This window comes from Podarcis pityusensis (assembly GCF_964106645.2).
Source record: "Podarcis pityusensis genome assembly, chromosome: 6".
NCBI classification, from domain to species: domain Eukaryota; kingdom Metazoa; phylum Chordata; class Lepidosauria; order Squamata; family Lacertidae; genus Podarcis; species Podarcis pityusensis.
The window spans coordinates 77,975,096-77,999,559 of NC_138030.1; the positions used below are offsets into that span (position 1 = coordinate 77,975,096).

Below are 24,464 nucleotides of genomic sequence, written 5' to 3' on the forward strand. Positions count from 1 at the left end.
TGTGCAAATTTGGAAGGATAACTGCAGACTCAGCTACACAGCTGCAAACAGAACGTTTTAAGCACGTTTTAAGTGCATTATACAAACATGACACTAGATAGTGATGGTGAGCTTATGGCAAATTCAAGATATTTTTTAAAACTTTTTTCTTAAAAAAAGCATTTTCACTGCATTTTAAAAAATGTGTCTAGATTCCACCTGCATCTCAGTTTGTGTACTGGTTTAGCATCATAGAATCATAGTGGGAGGGAACCTAAGGGCCATCTAGTCCACCCCCTGCAATGCAGGAATCTTTTGCCCAAGGTAGGGCTTGAACCCACAACCCTGAGATTAGCCATCTTATGCTCTACTGACTGAGAAGTGCAAATTAGGCAGGTCTGATATAAAAAACGAATATGATGAAGAAGGGGGAAAAAAACTTCCTGTTGCTAGCACTAACCAATTTCTGATTCATAGCTTCTGAGTCAATGTTTTTGTTGCTGCTGCTGCTGTTTAAAAGAAACAAAAGTAATCAAAGCTGTTAGTATGGCTTGAGAAGCTGCCTCGGAAAAACAAAAACATCACATTAGCTTCTTCTGTACAGTGAACACAAGTCTCAGTGTGCCCCCCCCCCCCTTCTAACAAGCAGCTGCCTCTTGACATCTTTGACAACACACTCAGAATGGCTACAACATGTGCTAATGATGGAGAACTGTGGCAAACCCACAAACTAATGATTGTAACAGATTTTGGAATTCCCCACGAGGGCCCCTTCACACACCAACCCATTGCCCCTTCCTGGACATACTCGGCTTCGCTTTAAAAGTGATTGTGGGAGATGCCGGTGACATGCTTCATGTTGCTCCGCTGGTTGCCTGGACTATTTCCTCCTCCTGCCTGCAGAATCATGTAGAGCACTAACCCAGCCAGCAGGCAGTCCTTAGCTCCATGGTAGAGCATCTGTTTTGCGTGCAAAAAGTCCCCATCTTCAGGCAGGGCTGGGAATGCCCCTTATCTGAAGCCCTGGAGAAATGCTGCCAGGCAGTGTGGGTAATACCAAGTTGGATGGCCTAATGGTCCGACTTGGCCTAATGGTCCAAGAAGGCAGCTTCCTGGGCTCCAAGTTGGGGAGATGAGGGAAGACAAAGGGAGACAAAAAGATGGCGACAAGGAGAGCAGCAAAGGAAGTTTTTAATGGCTGATGTTTTATTGTGTTTTTAATACAGTGTTACCTCGGGTTACATGCGCTTCAGGTTACAGACTCCGCTAACCCAGAAATAGTATCTCGGATTAAGAACTTTGCTTCAGGATGAGAAAAGAAATTGTGCTCCGGCGGTGCGGCGGCAGCAGGAGGCCCCATTAGCTAAAGTGGTGCTTCAGGTTAAGAACAGTTTCGGGTTAAGAACGGACCTCCGGAATGAATTAAGTACTTAACCCGAGGTACCACTGTATTTTGTTGGGAGCTGCCCAGCGTGGCTGGGACAACCTAGTCAAATGGGTGGCATATAAAATATAACAACAACAACAACAACAACAACAACAACAGAATATGTTTTCTGGAACGCTCTGAAAAAATGCTATCTTAATGGGAGGATGAAATTCCCCAATGAAAGAAACAACAAAATCTAAGTACCCAAGTAGCTCGCTCAGTACAGTGGTACCTCGGGTTACATACGCTTCAGGTTACAGACTCCGCTAACCCAGAAATAGTGCTTCAGGTTAAGAACTTTGCTTCAGGATGAGAACAGAAATTGTGCTCCGGTGGCACGGCAGCAGCAGGAGGCCCCATTAGCTAAAGTGGTGCTTCAGGTTAAGAACAGTTTCAGGTTAAGTATGGACCTCCGGAACAAATTAAGTATTTAACCCGAGGTACCACTGTACAGCATGAGACTCATAATCTCAGGTTCATGGATTCGAGCCCCACCTTGGGTAAAAGATTCCTGCATTGCAGGGGTTTGGGCTAAATGACCCTCACGGTCCCTTTCAGCTCTACAGTTCTATGATTCTGTAACCTGTTTGGCATTCCTTACCTATGACTTTTGGCAGCAGGAGTTTCCAAATTGCAGTACTAGGGACCATTCTTGGTATTGGAGCACTAGGGAATATGGAAGGAAGAAATAAATATCACTTATTCATGTAGCTAACAGCATCTGTGTGCATGGCTCTTTAAAGAGTCCAAGAGGACAGGTCCTGCCCCAAAGAGCTTAAATATATTGCCCCTCCTCTGCAGCTATGGTCATGAAAAGCATTATATCTGCCCACTTCTCCTTTGTCGTTTAGTTAATGACATAGACTCAGCTTCATCTGAGATGAGGGTCTGGAGACCTGGAAAGGTAAGGTGTTTCCTCACCACTGTCTTTATTCATTATTATTATTCAGAAGTTATCTTCAATGCACAAGGCAACAAAGTAGCTAAGACATGCTACATAAAGAAGACTAAGGCTACAACTGCTTCCCAGTTAACTAAGGGAGAATCACATCCAGAGAAAATGTGGGATATTTACAATGCAGTCAAACCAACAGTGCATGTCTGCTAGATAGGCACATGAGAGGAGCTGAAGCTCACAGACTTTTCCGGTAACCTCGCTAGAGAGAACTCTGAGAGCCACTCCTGCTGTGGCCTGACAGGGAGTGTGTAGCCATATATAATTTCCTCACCTGGCCAGGCACTTCCTCTTTGCTCTTTCACCTCATTTCAGTAACGCAGAACATCTGCTAAGCCTGAGCCACAGACTCCATTTTAAACTAGTCTAAAGTATGCCTCTGTAACTGGATTGCCATTTTAAGCCTGCCTGAACAAAGCTGCTGTTGTTATTTCCACTTCAACAAGAAATTCAGAGTGAGTAAATGTCATTTTGACCTTTTACAAGACTGACTGTGGGGCGGGGAGGGAGAAAAGGGCAGGGGAACACCAGGAGAATCCAGTCTACTTTAAAGCAGATCCTGGATTACTTAAACTAAAAGGCTAAAACTAGCCTATCTAAACTTCCCTTTTAAGCTGCAAATGGATGGCATTCTGCTGAACTCACAAACGTGAGAAAGGAAGGAAGCATAATATCTAATAAATTTATCAGCTCCTAGCATCTACTCCTACAGAGGGGACATACCAGGTATGTCTCTTAAAGAGACAGGCCACACAAACTACAACCAGGACTACTGATGCCCACACATAGCTGCAAAATGACAAGTGGTTTTCGGACAGTTGCCCAACCACAACGATGTCCAAACTGGGGCTTGGGAAACAGTACCATTGTCATGTGATTAAGTTTGCTTTTTAAATGAACCCTTTTCTATTACTGTTCAGGATACGGTGTAAATACTTCATTTGGATGTTTGTGAGTGCATGTAAGGTGTGCCCTCTTAAGCTCCTAAAATGTACAGCATCGACTGCTGTCCTCACGGTGACATTTCTGCCCCCAAAGTTAATCCATGGAGAGCTAGATGAGCATGACCACAAAAACACAGGACTGCCCAGAATGTTTCTCTTCCTTTCCACAGACGTCAGGCTCACGGGAGGAACGCTTGCCCAAAGGCTTTATTTAGCCTCTGGGGTCAATTCCCAATAAGATCTATGGGGCTTAGTCTCTCGGATGTGTGCCTCCGATCTAGCGGTGTTGAAAGAAAGATCGAGTGAGAGGTTGCATCTGTCTTTCGTTTAACTAACAGGAATTTGGGATGCAGCAGGAACCTCTTTAAAATTAGTGCACACAGGAATGCATGGATGCCAATTGGATTCAATTTATCCCGACTTAATTTGAATGAACGTGATGGGTCTTTTGACACAAGCTGTACTGACTAATTGTTGCCTGTTTGGTGCACTAAATCAGCCGGCGCAGCAATCAGGAGAAGGGAGCCAGATGTTTGGAGTTTCTTTGATTGCCCACAGCCTTAAGGTTGGGAAGAAGATGTGTTCTGCTGATTGACTTTATTAGCATCTGTCAAGGCACTGCGTGCATCCAAGACACAACTGTCAAAATAAGCAGTCTGGCTCGTATTCTCCCCTCATGCTCCGTTTCCCATAAGATGGAGCAAAGTGGAGGAAGCGCAACAGCATAAGCTGAGATTCCCAGAGAACATTGAAACCCTGTGCTGTTCTGAGCACCTGAAATTGCCCTGCGGAGGGGAAAGAATGTCTATTTATTTACACCCAGTGGTTCTCCTTGCTAGTGATTTGTAAGAACAATCACAGCACCAAGTCCACTCATCCAGAAAAGCAAATGGCTTTGTTTTCCATTGTTATTGCACATTGATATGGATTTCCCTGGTGGAGGGGTTGTACTGCCACAGAAAATTTGAGGGTCAGAAAAATAAACCACCAGTAATCCACAACCTCTCAGGCTTGTCCTCTTTCACACACACCAATATGGGGAACTGGGATGATAATACTGACCTACCCTGCAGGATTGTGTAAGGCAGTGTTTCCTGGGTCTCCAGCTGTTTCTGGACTACAGTTCCTGTCATCCCTGACCACTGGTCCTGCTAGCTAGGGATGATGGGAGTTGTAGTCCAAAAACAGCCTTGGAGACCCAAGTTTGGGAAACCCCTGCTGTAAGGTTTGCCAGGACAATGCACAGAAAGTATAAAACAGCAAAATCATTCTTCTTTCAGTGACAGTCTAGTAAAGTCTCAGCTTGGAAGACACAAGCATGAGCAAGAATGATACCATGGTTTTTCTCCAGTGTGTATGTCTATAAGCACACAGGGATATCATAGTACAAGTGCTTAGATGCAGCGCCCTTGCAGGGAGAAATCTTGCTCATTGATCCTAGATGAGTGACTATGTAGTTGTTCTTGCTTAACACAGAACAGCAAAATACACTCTATATGCTCAAAGGCACAACTTCCAGCACAATCTTTTTCATAGAGCCTTTTAAGTGCTCATTACAGCCTGTTATCTGTATTGGATTTGAAATGGTTTTTATTCATGTTTTGTGGGAGCGATTCCATGGGAAGCTGCTGCTCCCAAGTCAATGTGTGCAGAGTTACAGCCTTAATAGTAGCCAGCCCCATTAAGGAGTGGGGTTCAGTTGCATACCACTGTTCTGTTTGTTAAGCATAATTGATTTAACTCACACGGAAATGAAAAACGTATATGTATTAGTGAAGGTTTAAAATGGAAAATGGCTAAATGTGTGTTGCTAACATTGGGGTTTCCCCACAGCAGTTTTTCCTAAGAGACTCTGAGCTCTTGTTGATGATCATCTAATTGTTGTTCTCTGGTATCTAACATGTGACCTTAGATTATGTGGTGAAGGTATGGAGTTGCAAATCTCCATTTTCAAAGGGAGTTAGTTGCCTTTTGTCCTTTTTTGCTCCCAAACTCCATGGAGTGAGGATGTAAAGGAAGCTCTCCTGAAGGTAGAGGGAGCAGCCTGGAGGCCGGAATGTAGGCTGTGGAGAGAGAGAGAGACCTTTGCTTATAGGTTTGTTTGGATTATTTCTTATTTTCTAAGATGATGATCCTGTTCTGGACAGCACAAGACATTGCATGGTTATTTTGAGGCATCTGATCAAGGCCTGTATTTTAAAATGAGCTTAAAGATATGTTTGTATGTTTCGTGCCAGGCAGAAACCAGCTGGCTAAGTACTTTGGCAGTTGTTTATCTTCCTGCGCTCCTGAACAAGGGCCCCCCATGATTTATAGCAGTAGCAGGAGACAAGTTTCTCAAAGTTGTAAAAGGGAATTACAGGCTGGGAGCAAATGTTTTTTTTTTTTATAAGATATTTATTAAGATTTTTTGAAATATTACAGTAAAAATGAAAAAGAAAAGAGAAAAATACAAAATAAAAACATTTAAATACACACATATTTTCAGTTACTTATTTTCCTTTAGCTTATTTCCCGGACCTCCTCATACCTCCCTTTTTTGTATTCCACTTCAATTTATTGGTTCAGCAAATCCTTACCATTAGATTTTAACCCATTTATAACCCTTTTTTTTCATATTCTCTTAAAGCATTACAGCTAGAAACCACTTAATTACTATCCAACATCATTCTATCATTCATTAATTTTACAATATTTCTGTAAATAGTCTTTAAATTTCTTCCAATCTTCTTCCACCGACTCTTCCCCCTGGTCTCGGATTCTGCCGCAAATGTTACACTGACCGTACATATTACAGAATACAATCAAGCTGCAAAAACACTAATTAAGAGTTGGTAAATAGTAAGATTTATTGTTTAACAGAAAATAGTACCATGTGCCTCCCATCAGACTCTAGCCATATTTTCCTAAGGTTTAAGGTATACTGAGAGAGTTAAAGGGCAATAAATTTTGGGAAGAGCTAATAGGAAAAGCAGCTGGCTGGGAAAGGGGGGTGTAAACTGAAGAGGCTTCTTTTGAAGCTGTTTTTACTGAGTTCCTTTTTACTTTGCAAAGGCCTTTTCTTCTAAAAAGCTATCTATGTTATGTATGAGATTTGTTGGATTAATGTAATTATGCAAAGGATTTAGAAAGTAAGAAATGTTAGATTCTTATGTTAGATTCTTATTTCATTGATGGTGTGTGAGAATGTGAACCCAAAATCTCTGTTTAGATAGAATTTAATACCATGAGCCATTTGTTTTAGCCATTTGTTTTGGAATGCAGGGGCAACAGGGGCAAAAGGTGATCTGGTAATTAAGGTGCCTTGTCGAGGCAAATGTAAGATATATGGCTACTTGTCTGCCATTTATGGATAGAAGGAAATATAGCTCTTTGTCTCCCATAAAAGGTAATAGGAAATGGGTGTATCTTTTATGATTGGTTCTAGCAAACAGCCAATAGGAATTTCAACCAGGCTGATTGGACAGAGGCAGCCAAAGGAGGAGCAAGGGGGCTGGGCTGAGGAAATATAAGTGCTGGCCATCAGGGCTGGAGGGGGCAGAGCTTTGGTAACCATATACCACTGTGCCTATCATTTATTTGTCTGACAAATAAATTATTATTTTAATTTCTCTATTGCTGCATTGAATATTTCATTCCAGCTAAGTGTTAACCACAAGCAGGGTGCTACAATTTTGGGATGTATCATTTGATGTTTCTGTTTTATTTTGAAGAGTTCTGCTTGTAAAATTTGAGTAATAATTTCATGGGTCTGGACAATGCTTTGTTTCAAAAAGGAGTCAGTTCTTGTGCTTCCATTCACTTCAAACTGCGCAATATTAATATCTGCAAGAGGGTTGTGGGAGCAACACAGATGAAACTGCTATAACATGTGAAAGCCCACAGTCATTTGACAGTGCCAGTCACAAAGATCAGTGCAATTGGCTTTACTCACATGGCTCATTTTGTTTATCGACAGCACAGTCCTAACCAAGTTTAACCAGAAGTAAGTCCTATTGAATTCAACAGGGCATTTAAGTGAGGCTAGGATTGTTTTGAGGACATATAACCTGCTTTTGAATACAACAGATTTTCACAAAGAGAGAATATGTTCTCCTTGTGTGTATACACACATGCACATACATAAAATGTGCTTGAGGAGTTCAATTTTTCCAGATTCCAGCTTGAACTGGCCTGATCCACACCTCCCAGATGCAGATAAAAGCTCAGCTATTTATTATGTTTTGCCTTCCTCTGCATGCTGCAAGAAGTTCTCAGCTCAAGGAATGTCTCAAACTGTGCTTTAAAATGCATACTTTCAAAGATACATTTATAAATGCACATTTTGAAAGGAAAATATGTTCAAAATACTATTCAGAAATTGGATGAAGCACTCTGTAGTGAAACCATGGTGGAGGAGAATACAAATGAAATCAGTAGCATTAGATCAGCCGTAGCACAAACTGTATGGCAAAAGCTTCCTAATCCCTGGTCTAGACATAGCTGCAGAGATGGTTCTCTCCGGCTTCGTAGCCAATTAGCTATGATACAACTTATCTAGCAAACCCTAATGAGTGCAGAGGCTCATGTGCGGTCCGTTAGATGTCCTGGTCCCTGGCTGTTCAGGGATTGAAAGGCAAATATCAACATTTGGAATTGGGCCCAGAAACAGACTAGAAACCAGAGAGGCTATAGCAAGTAAGGTTACAAGCTTCCAAAACCTAGCTCCCACCAGAACTCTAGCTGCCAGATTTTGAAGAAGCATTGTCTGTGACAGCCGCTCTATTGTGGAACTGCCTCCCTGCACCTTCATTGTACAGTAAATGTTGAAGATGCACCTCTATACCCTGGCTTTTGACACCTACGCTGTAAATTTTTATTGCCCACCTTATTTCTGTGGTTGTCAGTTGTTTCAAACTGTTTCTAATGTGTTTTAATTGTTTTAATCCATTCTGAGACCTTAGGGTAAAGGTGGGCAAATGGTGAGGATGTTACTCGGTGCAGCTTGTTGGGTGTGGGATTATCACCATTCATTTGATTTTGTTCTTAAACAGGCATAGGCAAACTCGGCCCTCCAGATGTTTTGGGAGTACATCTCCCATCATCCCTAGCTAACAGGACCAGTGGTCAGGGATGGTGGGAATTGTAGTCTCAAAACCTCTGGAGGGCCAAGTTTGCCTTTGCCTATTCTTAAACTACCAGAATAAGTATGCTTAATTTTATGGTTGAGAATATGGCGCTTCACATCTGCTCTAATATCCTTTCCCCAAAACCTTTCTCCTTCTTAGACTTCAAACCCCACACGTTTCTTAATTCAGCGCTATCATTTCTCAACACTAATTCTGCTCCTTTTTTCAACAAACAAAATTTTAGCTTTTTGTGGTGGTGAAGAAGTCCACACAAGCTCCCTATCACCCCAAATTAAACTCACAACTAGGAATGAATGGTTGTGGCAGGTGATGTCACCCTCATTTTCACTGGGAGATGGAATTGTTACATACAAAATGTGGCATATATTAGCAGGGTCATGTTCTGTCGTTTCAGTTCTTGTATTAGGCGGCAGTCCCTTGTCATGTTGCTTCTAAAGTGATTTCTGGAAGCAAAATGTTTTGTGTCTGTGTGTGTTTGAGTTGGGGAATTGTTAATCCCTCCTAAAATTTCATTAGCACTTAGCCAAATAAAAAGTTGACTCTTATTTTCAGGAAAGCCATTGACTGCTTTCATGGCAAAACAACCTACAATGACTGAAATGCAGAGAGAATCAGAACCATTAAATGTAATAGTGTGGCTCCCCTCCCTCCCTCTGGCTAATGTAGCTCCTGCTCTTCCTTCCTTACACTGTTTAGCAACTCCAATGTCGAAAAGATAAATTTAACTTGACAGCGCAAGATAATGGGGGAAGGATTCTGGAAACATTACTATGGGTGATGAGCTGTAACATCAATTAATTTGGGAATTAAGTTTACTGAACTGAACTTCTACCATACCATATTATGTATACCTCCAATCTTCAGGGAAAGCTGTTTGGAGATAAAGATTCACTGGAAGTGGTTCCACCATAAAATAGTTTGCATGTTTATGAGAGAGAGAGAGAGAGAGAGAGAGAGAGAGAGAGAGAGAGAGAGAGAGTGTACTATAAGGGATCAGAAGTAAATGAAAAGCTTCTTCTCACCAACCAGGGATTTAAACCAGAGTGGGAATGAAGGTACTAGTAGGATATCCCACAGGCATCTGTTTGGTGACTGTGAGAACAATGTTTTGCTAGATGGACCATTGGTCGGATCCAGCACGTTTTTATTAGGTTTCCAATGTGTCTACAAAAGCCCAGAGTCAGCTCTGTATAATACCATCTAAATCGGGGCTTCCCAAGCTTAGGTCACCAGCTATTTTTGGACTACAATCCCCATAATCTCTGACCACTGGTCCTGCTAGCTAGGGATGATGGGAGTTGTAGTCTAAAAACAGCTGGAGACCTAAGTTTGGGAAACCCTTTTTTAAATGGTGGGCTGGGGAAAATGTAAAAGCGTTAAGTACAGAATCTAAACCTACCAAACCCATCAACTGAGAAAAAGGAGGTGGAATGAAAATTGATGTTTCTTAGAGTTGTTTTCCAAAACATCTGGAAGGCAGCAGGGCAGCGAAGACTGACCAAAGAGATCCCGCGACGGGGCCTTCTTAGTGGTGGGTTTGTAACTGCAGATTTATCTCCCAGTTGGCGTTCTTCTGGCCCCTTCAGTTCTGGCGTTCAGGAAGGCCTTGAAAGCTTAGCTTTTGCCATTTCTTAAGCGTTTGGATGATCCAATTCACTCTTGCTTACATATTTATTTTTCCGTATCCCTTCAGTGTTTCATACTCTGCCTCATGTCATTTTGATTTCTGCGTGTACGTTGCTCTTGTGAGGGTGTAGCCCTGAGAAGCCATTGATAAATAACTGGAATGAATAAATTAAATAACCTTTTAAAAAATACTGACGCTGCATTCACACTGTACGTTTCAAAGCACATTTGAAATACATCTATCCCCTAAATAATTCTGGGCACTGTAGTTTATCTGTCCCAGAATTACAATTGCCAGCAACCCTTAACAAAATACAGTACCCAGGGGACTTTGAAGGGGAAAATGTGTTTCGAATGTGCTTTAAAAGTATAGTGTGTACGCAGCCCCAAACTCTCCACAGAAGGCAAAATATGGACGAAATCAGGACTGTAATTAACTAGGAATGGCTATCTGATACCCAGGATAACACATAGAAGAAACATCAAAACATATGTGAATCCACAAAGTAGAATATATTCACGGCTTTAGAGTTAAATGTATCATTTCTTCCACAATTGCCATTGTGTTTCACTTGAGTAGCATGCCTGGAAGTCTCCTGCGGATTCCCCAATTTGTCTTTAGCCACCATGAAACTGTTCACAGGTCATTATGTGACTAATTGGTCTTGCATATGTTTCATTCAACTTCCAGCACAGTTTTCAAAGGTGTGATTTTTGCTTTCATCTTATTTTCCAGAGTAGCTAATTCTAACCTGCTCGTTAAATTTAATGAGCAATCACACCAGCTAGCTGCTGTTTTCTCACCGAGACCTTTGTGTCACGGGCGCCAGAAAGATTACGCAGAGCATGAAAGCAGGGCACATGCGCAAACCTACAAACACATTTAATCCTCTGAAATGCTGGGAAATTATTGAATCAAGGCCAGGCTATGTCTGGCAGTTTAATCTTCCCTTTGTCATTCCTCTGTAAATATTCTGGGGAAGGAACAGGAAGCACGGATGTGTGATGCTTCCTGTTTCCTGGCATATTCATCCATCTCTCCTTACTTGGGAAATGTGAAAATTCTTGATGGAGTGGGGTGCAGGAAATTTGTACATCTCCCTTGGTGGGAGATACACACTTTCTCTGAGTTGTCATGCTGTTCTCATGCCATAGAGAGAGGATAACAAACAGGGGAAAAAATCACAACAGCTAAAGGCAGGAATATAAAGGCAGTCTAGTTCACAAACTTTGAAATGTACACCCATGGGGCACAAAGCATGCTGCCAGCGGCATGCAGTGATTTTTTTCTTAAGGCAATAGTTAGGGCTGTATGTAGAGTTGGGAACCCCAAGAATCACCTAGTCCAACTGCCTGCAAGGCAGGAATCTCCACTCAAGCGTTTCTGGAAGATGCCAAAAATCCTTCAATGAAGGAGAGTCCGCAGCCTATCAAGGAAGTCCATTCCCAGGCCGGTCAATTTACCAGTTCCTAGCAGCTTGCAAAAAGAAGAAAAGTTTGGCTTTGCTTTGTTTTTGTTTGTTAGACATCTCCAGGTGGAAGTGTGGATTCCACCCCCCCCCCAATTAAAAAACAACAACATTTTAAACACCCCTCCCTTTCTTCACCATTTCCCTTTCTATGATTGTGTTGTTGTTGGTTGTTGTGTATTGCTGTTGATCCTTCAGGAAAATTGAAATAACACACACACCAGATTTCCCCCCATTTTTCTCATTTTCCCCAAAGCTGTTTCCACGCCAGAAAAATCGGGAAAAAACCCCAGTTTGATATAGTCTGAATATTCCACACACACCGCCCATTTGCTTTGGGGAAAAACACGGGTGGACCTGCCCCCCCCCCATTTTTTTCAGTTTTTTCCAGGCCTCCCCATCTCTGCCTGGGGGTTTATTATATTAAAACACTGTGTGCACTCACACACAGTGGCTGAAAGAGAGGAGGGAGGAAGTGAGATATTCAGGTTGCACAGATCTTGTCTTCCACCCCACCCCATAGGAACTTCAGGCTTTCCGACTGCTCTTCCTTAAAAAATGAAGGAGAAGGGGCTGCAGTTCTGATTGAAGCAGCCGCTTCCTGCTCATGTGTGTGTATTGCTCTACAGGGTCCTGCAGTTTTGCAGCCTTCATGGGGGTACAGAGAGAGAGAGAGAGAGAGAGAGAGAGAGAGAGAGAGAGAGATGCATGCACACACACATACATGGAGCCTGGAGACACAGGCTAAGCAGGTACACGGAAATGTCTTGCCAGGCACATTAAGGGGACTAGGCTCGTTCCACTAGCCCATGGACGACTCGCCACTGCACGCTGCCCATTGTGGAACAGAGATGTGTGGATCTGCAACTTTTGATTTTTCTCAATTTCTCATTTTTTGCAATCTTACGTTACAATCTCCAGACTTCTGCATCAGTTCATTTTTAAAATAAAAAGTCTTCACAAAAAATTGCCATCACTTTATTTTTATTTTTTAAATATATCTTTCTTAATTTAAAATAAATACATGTATGAGAAAACAGACGTACATGCAAGTAAACAAACATACAAGCAAACAAGCAAACAAATAACAGAAAAATCAAACAAACCACCATACTATAAGATACAAGAAGATTAATATAATTATCATCATATATACTCCTGATACTGAACACAATTATAAAACTTATAGAGAAGAAATTTAAAACTGACTTCCAGTTAACCTCACTGTACTTTATCTATCCATTACTTTAGTTTGTATTTCTCCTCAGACGATTTTTGCAAACACATTTCCCTAATATAATGCACTATATGTTCTTTTCACTAATGTATGGGTTTTAAGTACACTCCCCTTTAGCATACATATCTTTTGTACACTTTTTTTTTTTTTAAAAAAAAGAACTCCTTTGTAAAATGGGAGGATTTGGAAGGCTTAAACCAATCTGGCTGTGCTCAAATTGTCAATCTTCTATGGAGATGTCATCTACTGTGACCAAAAAGGGAGAAGTTAAAGCATGTTTAGATTACCCAATATATTGAACACAGAGCTTTATTTTATATGTAATGGCTCAGAAAACGAGACATAGATTAAAGTGGAGAGAGAACAGTGTGGAGCAGATCAGAATTTTTTTAAACTACACAAGCACAAATACAAGGTAATTTTTTTGGGCCTGAGCAACCCTAAGGTTTTTAGACTCAGTCATATTCCATATAATGTAATTGGGAGTGCAGCAGGATCCAAATTTTGGAACTGGACTCAGGAGAAATAAAGCTGTTTTCCCATTTATTTGGAAGATACCTCCTTTTCCCAAGCCCAATTCCAAATCAAGCCATGGGGTGGCATTTAGCAGTTACTAGATAAAGTATTGTATTCGTATTTCACGTTGGTTTGATTGAATCAGGTTTCCCGCAAAATGCAATTGCTCATAGTAAACAATGAACGGGCAATTTTAAGTGTAATTTTTCATGAGCTCTTAGACGCTTGTGATAGAGGCAGGTTTGGGATGTGAGGGGATTACATGGAAGAAAAGCAATAATATAATACCAAATTGTTGGTTTTAATGAATATGAGCAGAGTAAGACGGAATGCCTGCAGCAGCCAGTATTTCTTTTAGAAATCTTTACCAAAATAAGTACAGAAAGGGGTATTGAAATATGAAAAGAAATAGGAAAGTGCATTTTGAATCATACACATACAAATGTACTTAGGCCTTCCTGGTGTGTGAGTCTGTGAATTCCTTTCAGCAACACCGAAGCAATGCTGAACCACACTTTCAGATGAACTGTCTTTGAGAAATCTAATCTAACAAGAATGAGGCTTCTGAAGCTGTAGCAGGATGGGGTTGCAAAGCCTCCTGTAGCTCAGTAATTGTTATCTTATCAGGGTAAGTTTCAGAGAATGTACTATTCACTCTGAATCTTCCCATTCTGTGGGCCAGCTCAGTCTGAAGTGGTTGAGAAGGAAAGGCTGAAGGTAATGGACCATTGCACCATCGGTTTTTCATTGTGTTTTTTTTTTGGGGGGGGGTGCTATAAAAGGCCACTAATCATGGTGGCCATGTGTCCAACCCGAGTACTCCAGCAATTTCCCTCTGAATAGCAAGAGCTGGAGATCATGAGTGGAGAGGGCTATCCTACTCACTGTCTGCTTATGTCATTCCCATAGGCACCGAGGGAACAGAATTCTGGACTAGGCTGCCGTTTGCCTTATCCGGAAAGGCACTTATTAGGTTCAGGTCATGGGAATAAAAGTGTGTCGTCACATCCGGCTTGCCTGTGATCAGAGTAGTGGTCTGGCATCAGAGTGACAAGCAGTGGGACTGAGGGAGGGGCACCAATTCCCCCCCCTGCCCACCATTTGAGATTTTTGCATCATTTTGCCCAATGGCAGGGCCGGCCCTGGTCAAGGGCCCTCAGACCATGTCCTATTGTATGCCTCTGGAGTCAGGTTGGGCAACGGGTCCACGGGTACGTGATTGTGGATGTTGCATGGGGACCATAATTAGTTAGCTTAATGTGGGGAGGAAATGAATATACAAATTGGTCTGTGTAACGTAATCAGCAAAGCTGTGCTGTGGTTCCTTAAGGCCTTATTTAAAGCTTTTTTAAAAAGAAAATTTGTATTTGAGTTCAGGAGGACTCTTGTCTAATTCAGTGGTTTCTGGATAATTTCCTTTTGGGCATTTCACATGCAACATAGAAAACGGAGCTGATGATAAATATTCAATCACTCTTGTTCACATGCTATCAAAGGTTATGTACCTTTGCGGGTGCACATATAAAATACATGCACTAGATTCACACTCTTTTGCAGCAGTCTACCATCTCTTTTGAGGGATGCGGGTGGCGCTGTGGGTTAAACCACAGAGCCTAGGACTGGCTGATCAGAAGGTCGGCGGTTCGAATCCCCCTGACGGGGTGAGCTCCCGTTGCTCGGTCCCTGCTCCTGCCAATCTAGCAGTTTGAAAACACGTCAAAGTGCAAGTAGATAAATAGGTACCACTCCGGCGGGAAGGTAAATGGCCTTTCCGTGTGCTGCTCTGGTTTGCCAGAAGCGGCTTAGTCATGCTGGCCACATGACCCGGAAGCTGTACGCCAGATCCTTCAGCTAATAAAGCGAGATGAGCGCTGCAACCCCAGAGTCGGCCACGACTGGACCTAATGGGGAGGGGTCCCTTTACCTTACCATCTCTTTAGGATACTCCTGAGATCATTTTATTTTTGTATCGGTGAGGCATGTGGTGATTCCTCTGTTGAGCTATCCAAGACTGATGGTGCACTCTTGTGGAGTCCTAGGAGTCAGTCTCACTGAATTCAATGAGTCTACTCTCCCAAAACTGTGCCTAGGAATACAGCCCTACTGTTGGCAAGGATTGTCTGAAAGAGCTTTCTATTTCTAGGCAATCTTGCACTTGGAGAAAGCAAGCTTCCTTCTTTAAATTGGCAGGCAATTTACCTTCCATGCCCTGGTCCCTCCCCCACTGAGATGGTAATACCTTAGCTTCCTCTCTCAGTGACAGCTCTGCTTTCACTGTTATTTAAGGACCCAGGCTGGCTGCCTACTGCAGGAAGCATCAATTTGATGACTCCTGGGTGCTCCAAGTAGTTCAGGCTACTGCAGTATCCAGAGCAAGGGGCATCATTTTAGAAAAAGAAAACTGGATATTTTCCCTTTGCCGCATTTAACTGACAAAACGGAATGTTAATATTTGAGAACCAATGAAAACTTTTCTTTATTCTCTTTCTTGATTAGAAAGGGGTAGGGAATACTGGGAAAGTAATTAAGCTCACTCTCCCCTAAAGTAAGCAGGAGGCAGAATGGTGATAAATGTTCTACCCAGCCTTGTGTTTACAGTATACTTAGGCAAGTGATTAATTTCTCATTTTTGTGTTATCTGACTACAGCTTCTCAGCACAGATGTTTTTGTTTTAAAATCACGAAGAAGCTGGAATGATTATCCGCCCCCTGCTTGGTGCTATGGAGGAAATACAAGATGAGTCTGAGCAACAATTTCCCCCCCAGCCACCAGGGAGTGTAATGTCGGCAATCAGAATGTGTGTGTGTTTTTTTAAGGAAGCTAAGTCAGTATATAAATGGTGACACTGCATGAAATATAAATCGAGCTTTCCAAAGCTTGACATTAGTCAGTATCAATCACTTGCGCAGAATGTGACAAAAGCTGCAGTGCTGAATCCCTCTCTTGAATTCAGTGCCTCTGAATTAAATTGGACTCCTGATTAGACTTGGTTAGGATTGTGGCTAAGGTAATTCCAACTGAACTCAATAGGCCTGGCTGTTTAATAGGATTGTTTAGGATCCTGTGTATACATGTACATAATCGAGTGCTACATAATTCCCCTCCCCCATAGGCCACATGAAAATTGCTGAGGGTCTTGACAGACCACTTAATAATTTTTCTGCCTGATTTAGCCATTGTAATGTGCTAGACACTGTATGGTTGTTTTTTTTAATGATATTTTTATTGCTTGTTTTATTTCACTTGTTGTGCTTTATTGTACTACAAATTGAATTCAAGCTGAAAGTGTTCTTCAGACCTGTGATACACCACCTTATTGAGGACAACAGTTTGGGAATGCCTGGCGTAGTTTTTGTGTGTGGAGAGGTGAGAGGATTGCACTGAAAACTAAAATGAATGATTAAAATGAATGGAAATTGATGCTGTTGTTTAATATGGCTGCTTAGGTCAGACTATTGATCCCCCAAGTGCTGAATTCTCTATTCTGACTGACAGGTCTCAGGCAAAGAGGGGTCTTTGACACCATCTGCTTCCTGATTATTACTTTAAAATAGAGTTTCCAGGGTCCTTATGTGTGCAGTGAAGCATGTGCTCTATCACTGAGCTATTTTCCCAGAAAATGTGGTTTCTGCCTAGTTTAGGCACTGGTTAAAGGATGGGTGGGGAGGCAGACCTTGGATTACATTGGGAATCCCCCCCCCAAAAAAAAATCTGTTTTGCAATGAGATAATTTTGGGGAGTCCCTCATGCAATCCAAGGGAGATTCTTTATTATGGATGATTTATATTTCTTCTCACACTCTCAGAATACTTATATCAAGGACCCCTATAATCACCAGTCAGAACTAGCCATGCTTTGTGATTTTGTGGGAGGTAGTTTGAACTTAACTATAATTATCCTAAGGCAGGGGTGTCAAACTCAAATTCATCGGGGGCCGCATCAGCAGTTTGGTCACCCTCAAAGGACCGGCATGCGCTCAATATAAAAACAAGTGGAGGTTTCCTGAATGCATGTAAAGTGGAGGTTTCCTGTGTAGAACGGCCGGCGCCGCTAGAGGGCAGACGTTCTTTGGCTTGTAGGCTGCCACGCATGCGCTGAAGAGGCGGCTTTCTTGTGTCAAAAAAAAAAGCGAGAATAAAAGGTGAAGGCTGGCGGCCGGCGGCCGGCGGCGGCTACACGGGCCACATGACGAGGTCTGGCAGGCCGGATTCGGCCCGCGGGCCTTGTGTTTGACACCCGTGTCCTAAGGCATCCGTGTTGAATTCCAGGCTGTGGTGACAAACTGTGTGACAAACCCAAGCGTAGTTTTCCAGCAGGACTTCTGATTTTGACAGAACCTTGGACAGCTCCAAGTGAAGCTCAGACTGGCAACTCACACGCAAGCCCAAGAAGCTCATACCTGTTTTCATCAGGATAGACCTCTAGATAGATTCTTAATTAGGGCTGTGGCTCAGTCTGAGTGGCTAGCCCCGCCTGAACTTGGAGAAATCTCTTGTAGTTCAAAGCCTTGCTCAATTTAGTAACTGCTTGCTTGGACATCATGGGTGAGGGGGTGTGGCTTTGCTGCGGTTCAACAGGAGTCAGTCGCCACCCTTCCAGACCCTTGGCTGTTAGTGTTAGTGCTCTCGGAGGAACCCTGGCATCCCACCAAGATGTTTGAGATAGGTGATAGCACAATACACTGTGGTTTCTTACAGAGATAGATAATTGAGGGTTGGTGTTGAGGGACAGCTCCATCGCTCACTACATCGCCTCCTCAGAGCTCATGGGCTTAGCCCCTAAAGGTGAGGAGTCCAGCCCTAGGTCCACGAGACCCCCAGGTCACAAATTCCTGGATGCTTTCCGGATACAATGCTAATAAAACTATACAGTGGTACCTCGAGTTAAGTACTTAATTCGTTCCAGAGGTCCATTCTTAACCTGAAACTGTTCTTAACCTGAAGCACCACTTTAGCTAATGGGGCCTCCTGCTGCCGCCGCGCCGCTGGAGCATGATTTCTGTTCTCATCCTGAAGCAAAGTTCTTAACCCAAGGTATTATTTTTGGGTTAGCGGAGTCTGTAACCTGAAGCATATGTAACCTGAAGCGTATGTAACCCGAGGTACCACTGTACTTGAGATTCCCTGAGTATCAGGTTAAACAATGAACTATTTATTAATATGACACCACTGAGCCAATCCTAAGCACGTTTAAGCTATTGGGCTTCAATATTGGGTCAAATCCATTTACAGTGGTACCTCGGGTTAAGAACTTAATTCATTCTGAACCTGAAACTGTTCATTCATTAATTCATTCTGAACCTGAAACTTTAGCTAATGTGGCCTCCCGCTGCTGCCGCTCTGCCACGCGATTTCTTTTCTCATCCTGAAGCAAAGTTCTTAACCTGAGGTACTATTTCTGGGTTAGCGGAGTCTGTAACCTGTAGTGTCTGTAACCCAAGGTACCACCGTAAATCATACTCAGGGTAAATTTAATGTGATTTACTTGGATTCAGCCCATTCTTGTCCCATCCCCCCTCCTATTTATGTTGGAATCTTCTGCTGCTTGTAGTCATAATCATTACCATTCTGTAATGCACAGGAAAAGTTACCTTGAGCCTCTTGAGTTTTTATAGTGTGTTCTGCATTTGACGTTCTGTGGTTTGTTTAAATTTGTAAAGCTTTGTAATTCTACTCTCTCTGTGTTTGCTACTATCTAAATTTAATGAACTGTAACCAAACACCAAACTGGGGTATTGTTTAATCCTTAAAATATTGGTCTCAGCTGGGGTTTACCATTTCAGAGCAATAAATGCAAATTAGAGTATTGCAAATATATTCCGAACATTGAGTACAATATCCCCATGTTTACAGGGTCTCCTTTGATTCTAGAAGGGGACAGAAACATATACATAAAAGAAAAGAGGAAGTCCCCATATACAGGATGATATGTATACAATTCAAAGCCATTAGACTGAAGCCAATCTTGTAACCTAGTGATATGTACATATCTACTTTCATTTCAAATGGGAAACACACATGTTAATCAGAAATATAAACACAGAACCTCAGCCTTGGGTTCAGCTTTGCCATTCACCATATCATCTGGACCAAATCATCATTACCCAGGGAGGAGCTCCATTGTCAATACGGAGCTCCCTCACTCTGAAAGATCATTACACCCACTTTAGTGGAAATAGCATTCAATGTTGCTTAAGGGAATGTTGCTTAAGGGATGCTCTCCTTGGGGATGGTTCAGGGATTCAGACTTTGAAAATCCCAATACAAAACGTCCCATTCTCTATCTGTTGGATGAATCTGTAGATCAGACCATAGCTGTTTTGTACTCTGAATCTTCTGACCAGCTCAGGAATGCAAGCCAATGTTCCCAGGGCAGTGGGGTCATTCCAGGAGCCATAGAATAAATTGGACACCCCTCTCCAGCACAGGAAACAGCATTCTCACACTGGAGAATGCTGATTTCCCCCTCTTAACTACTAACCTCCAAAATATTGGCTCAGCAGATGTTTGGCATGGGCAGATCCTCAAAGGAGGTGTGTTTGGGACAGTTTGGTGGAGTATCATGGAGGAGTGGGAAATGGCTGGAATCCAAAGCTATCCTGATCCCTTGATATGCCCCCAAATGAAATCTCTCTCTTTCTACCCATTTTGTCCTCCTATTTTTAAGTGGAAGTCTAATGTTTTTTTTGGGGGGTGGGGGGAAGAAATCCAGCCTAGAAGTGGATGGAAATACATTTTTTTTTTTCTTAGAACCTCCCATTTGGCCATCTTGAACCTGACAAAGATTTGGATATCATGGCTGAACCATCTTCAGATTCTGCCCCCATAATAGGACTGCAGCCTAAATGTGTCAAAATTTGTGTTTTGGTAAACCGCCCCCCCCCCAAAAAAACTTGCAGATTTATGTGGAAACGAAGGGTAGTAGCCAAGTAATGCATCCCAACAGCCCAAGGAATTTCTGCTTGGGTAAAATAACTTTCCCCTCTCTTTTCCCCACCTGAGTACCACCCACCCTCCCCAAATCATCTCTGGAATCTTGAGAGGACATCTAAAAAAAAGATTGTGGAGATGGTGTGGGAGAGAGGTAGGAAGTCCTGTTGCCCAAGCAGAAATGCTTGTAATGATGGAACCCTGACTTATTGCTACTTTTACAGATAGGTAGCCGTGTTGGTCTGCCATAGTCAAAATAAAAAAATCCTTCCAGTAGCACCTTTAAGACCAACTAAGTTAGTTCTTGGTATGAGCTTTCGTGTGCAAGCACACTTCTTCAGATACACACTAAAGAAGTGTATCTGAAAAAGTGTGCTTGCACACGAAAGCTCATACCAAGAACTAACTTAGTTGGTCTTAAAGGTGCTACTGGAAGGATTTTTTTATTTTGATTATTGCTACTTTGCTACTCATAAGTAAAGGAGCTATGGGTAAAAGTGTGAAATAGATCCATCTGTTCCTACCCTTCTCCCCCACTGCAGTAAATCCAGAATCATCCTTTCAGAAGAACATCAGGTACACATTGCAGTGCACAGGGTTCTGAATTGGAGAGAGTGAGTTAATAAAATATGTAAGGTGATATAAAAATGGCATTAATGATTTTTCTTCTACACAGCTGAAAATGCTTCTCTGCCGCCTCTAATAATTGTGAAAATCTTAATTCCAGTCATTGTGAAAAGGTTAGGGATTAAGCTCCATCTACCTCTGGAAAAGTCAATTTAATTTTGACACAGTATTTCATGAAGCCAGGATTTCTCAATAAGAATTAACAATTCCACTTTGAAGCCTTTTTTAAAAAAAACCAAGAACTCCAAACTAGTATCTCTTTTTGGCAAGTGAAACAGTTTCTGCTGACACTTTCAGGTTTAGTCAATACAATTTTGTTTTCCAGACTGTGACCAAAAGCTATGTTAGCAACCAAGCTTGCTGAAATTTAATGATGACCACCCTTCTAGCGGACAAAATCAATTAATTGGTATTTTTTTATTTAAAAAATCAGTTGATTATCATCATGACCAGGAACATTGTTTAATTGATTTGTCTAGGTTTTTAAACAGAGAAAAAAATATCATACTATATAGGTGTGTAGATGGAGAACATAGTCACCTGCACCACAAAATAGTGAGGATGTGTGTATGTGCCATTTAGTTCAGTCTTTGCCAACCTGGTGCCTTCCATATTTTTGGATTACAACTCCCATCATTCCTGGCTATTGCCCGTGCTGGCCTGGGCTGTTGTCCAAAACATCTAGAGGGCTCTAGATTGGTGAAGGCTGGCCTAATCTCCACAGCATTTTGACCAGAGTATCTCAGCAACTGTTTGCATCTAGGGAGCTGTCCCCTCAACAGTGGCATGAATGTGAAGTAGAGGTTGGACGGCCACCTGTCATGGATCGTTTAGTTGAGATTCCTACATTGCAGGGAATGTAGATAACTGCCAGGGTCCTTTCCAACTCTATGATTTTAAATAATCTAGGTGTATCTAAGCACTGGTGGACCTCTGGATCATGGGCAGAATATGTAGCTCTTGTACTTGGAGTAAGTATGCTGGTAGCTGTCATAATGAAACTGCCTCACTGAAAATCGAGGGTTGTAGCCAAGAAAGCTGTACTCAGAGTAGACCTGTTGAATATAATGACCCTAAGCCATGCTCATTAACCCTAAATCAACCCATGCTCGATGGGTTGACTCTGTAGGACTAACAGTGCATACAGCCCGCATTTTTGGCTTGGAAGGTGAATTACAGGCAGAAAATTGTATGAATTTATTGTATAGTTTTACTCAGTGTACAAATGCCTTAAAAGCCACAACCCGCTAAAGAGGGAGAATCTGTGTAGGTCATGCTGAGTGACTTGGGAGACTAATGTGAAGAGGAGACAGCAGATAGAATCAGATGGAATAAAATAAAGACCCAAACTCCAGTTTTGAAGCTGAGAATTTGGAGATTTTGAGGGTTGTTTTTTTTTAATTGCGTTTGCTGTGATATTTAGGAATGGTTTTGATCTGTATTCCTTGGTACATGTGATGGATTATCTAGAACCAGAATATCACTGTGTTACTGAAGTAGAGATAACATTTCCTATATGTCTAAGAAACAGAATGATCAGTCCAGGTAGACAAGACTTGATTTTATTAATAAAATGTATATTTTTCCCTCTTTGAGGTGAAAGTTACAAACTTTGGTGTTTTTTTTAAAAAGGAATTCTGAACAGCAAACGGTTGACTTTAAAATCTGTTGTACATATAAAATGTATGCATGATTTAAAAAAAACAGCTGAAAACGAGCTAGTTGAATCTGATATCAATTAATTTAAACAAATTTATATAAGAAATAGTAACAAACATTTATTTTTCAAGTCTTACATATATTATGAAAAATAAGTACAAAAGGATTTGCGTTTTTAAGTTAATATCTATGTCTGACTACCTGGAGAGAGAAAAATGTGTTGAGGCCAGGGCAGATTAGCCACGGGGTGGTTGTGGGGTGGGGGATGCATTGCAAATTATGATTGTTAGGGTCAGAAAATAAGTTCTATAGCTAGCTGTTTCCTCGTTGGTTGCTTGGCAGCTAGGTAGAATCACATGACCTGGACTTAATTTGCCACAGTCCAGCAAAGGGTATTCATGAGTAGACCCATATTTCTACTCCTGCATCTCCTTTACTGAGGGGGTAACAGATTCTAGGACTACATATCCAGAACATGGAGCATGTGCATGGGGTGGTCTTCCTCCTCTTCCTGCAAACCACTGAAAGGATGATCAGTACTGACAGTATTCAGCACCAATTGGCCAAAACAACCCCACAAGCAATAACTTGACCTGGTCTACTAGCACCTTTAACAAGCAGCTGGGTCTGCAGAAATCAACAGGTGAAGCTTTTCATGCTAATATCTGCTCATCAAGCTCATCAAGCATCAACGTCTTAAGAGACACATCTACTGGAGCTGGTATAAATATTGGCAATCCTACTCTCACCATCCTACTTTCTTGATATACGGCTTTCTGTTGGGCTCTAATATTCCTTGACTGGGACTCAAGAAAATAAATACTGATGGGGATGAGAGGATAGAATCTGAGACTTCTTATATTGAATGATGTCCAGGGCAGGAATTATTAATCTTGGCTCACATATAATGGTGTAATTCCATCAGACAACTGATGGGGACACAATCCATAAATAATGGTTTAGAATCTGGTTTCAGTATCTATGCGACAAAATTCAGGTGAGGTACAAGAAACGGAATGGCCATAGGCTTCTCCGGGTATTCAAAAATAATGCATGTGGGCTCAGTTGGGGTGGGTGGGTGGGTTAGACATGCACACTGGCTGTTTCCCTGATGTTCCTATGTGCATTGGAAATACCTGCTCCCCCTCTCAGCTTTCTTGCATTTTCAGGGTTCCACGTTGCAAGGAGTCTGCTAAGCATGTACACACTTAGAAGGCCCCTTCAGAAAGCTTGGAGGTGGATCCACATGCACCTAACGCCCACATCCTGCCCCAGTTTGAGCATCATATATTTTCTCTGAATGTCTGAAGACGACTCCCATGACAGGTTATTTGAGGGCCTCTTTTTGATGCTGTCTGTAGGGCATGGCAAGCAAAGCATGCATGCTTCTCCACCTAGCTCTGGTAACATCTCTCCACGTGAGAGATCATGGGGCAGCTCCTCCACATAGCCATGTTGCTCCAGTTTTGGGGATGAGCAGTAACACTGATGTAGCAAGGAGCCACAGAATAGACTCCTTCTACATGGCCTCAGCCTCCCAATATTACCAGAGAGGAACAGGAAGATCTCATGCACCAACAGCTCCCACACCAGCGGTTCTCAACCTGTGGGTCCCCAGATATTGTTGGACTACAACTCCCATCATCCCTGAGCTCTGGCCTTGCTAGCTAGGGGTGATGGGAGTTGTAGTTCAACAACATCTGGGGACCCACAGGTTGAGAAATGCTGTCCCACACCCTAAAAGTAGCATCAGAAGAGGCCCTGCATCACATTTTCATTTTAACCATACATGTTTCCCATTCCCAAACATAAAACCTGCTTATTTTAGGCATATATCAATATATATATTCTTGAAATTCCCTGGCATCAGAAAAGGAAAAGGAAAAAAGTCTGAGGTATAGCACCACGGAACAGCACCTCAATTGGTACTTTCCTTCTTGGAATTCTTTATCACAAAGCAGTAA

The 24,464-nt window shown here is 42.1% G+C and overlaps 1 long non-coding RNA gene across 1 annotated transcript in view; it reads left to right on the plus strand.

Moving 5' to 3' along the window:
• LOC308478784 overlaps nucleotides 1–24,464 on the plus strand; it is a 133,316-nt gene that overhangs the window by 101,275 nt on the left and 7,577 nt on the right. The gene's annotated exons all lie outside the window — the stretch shown is intronic.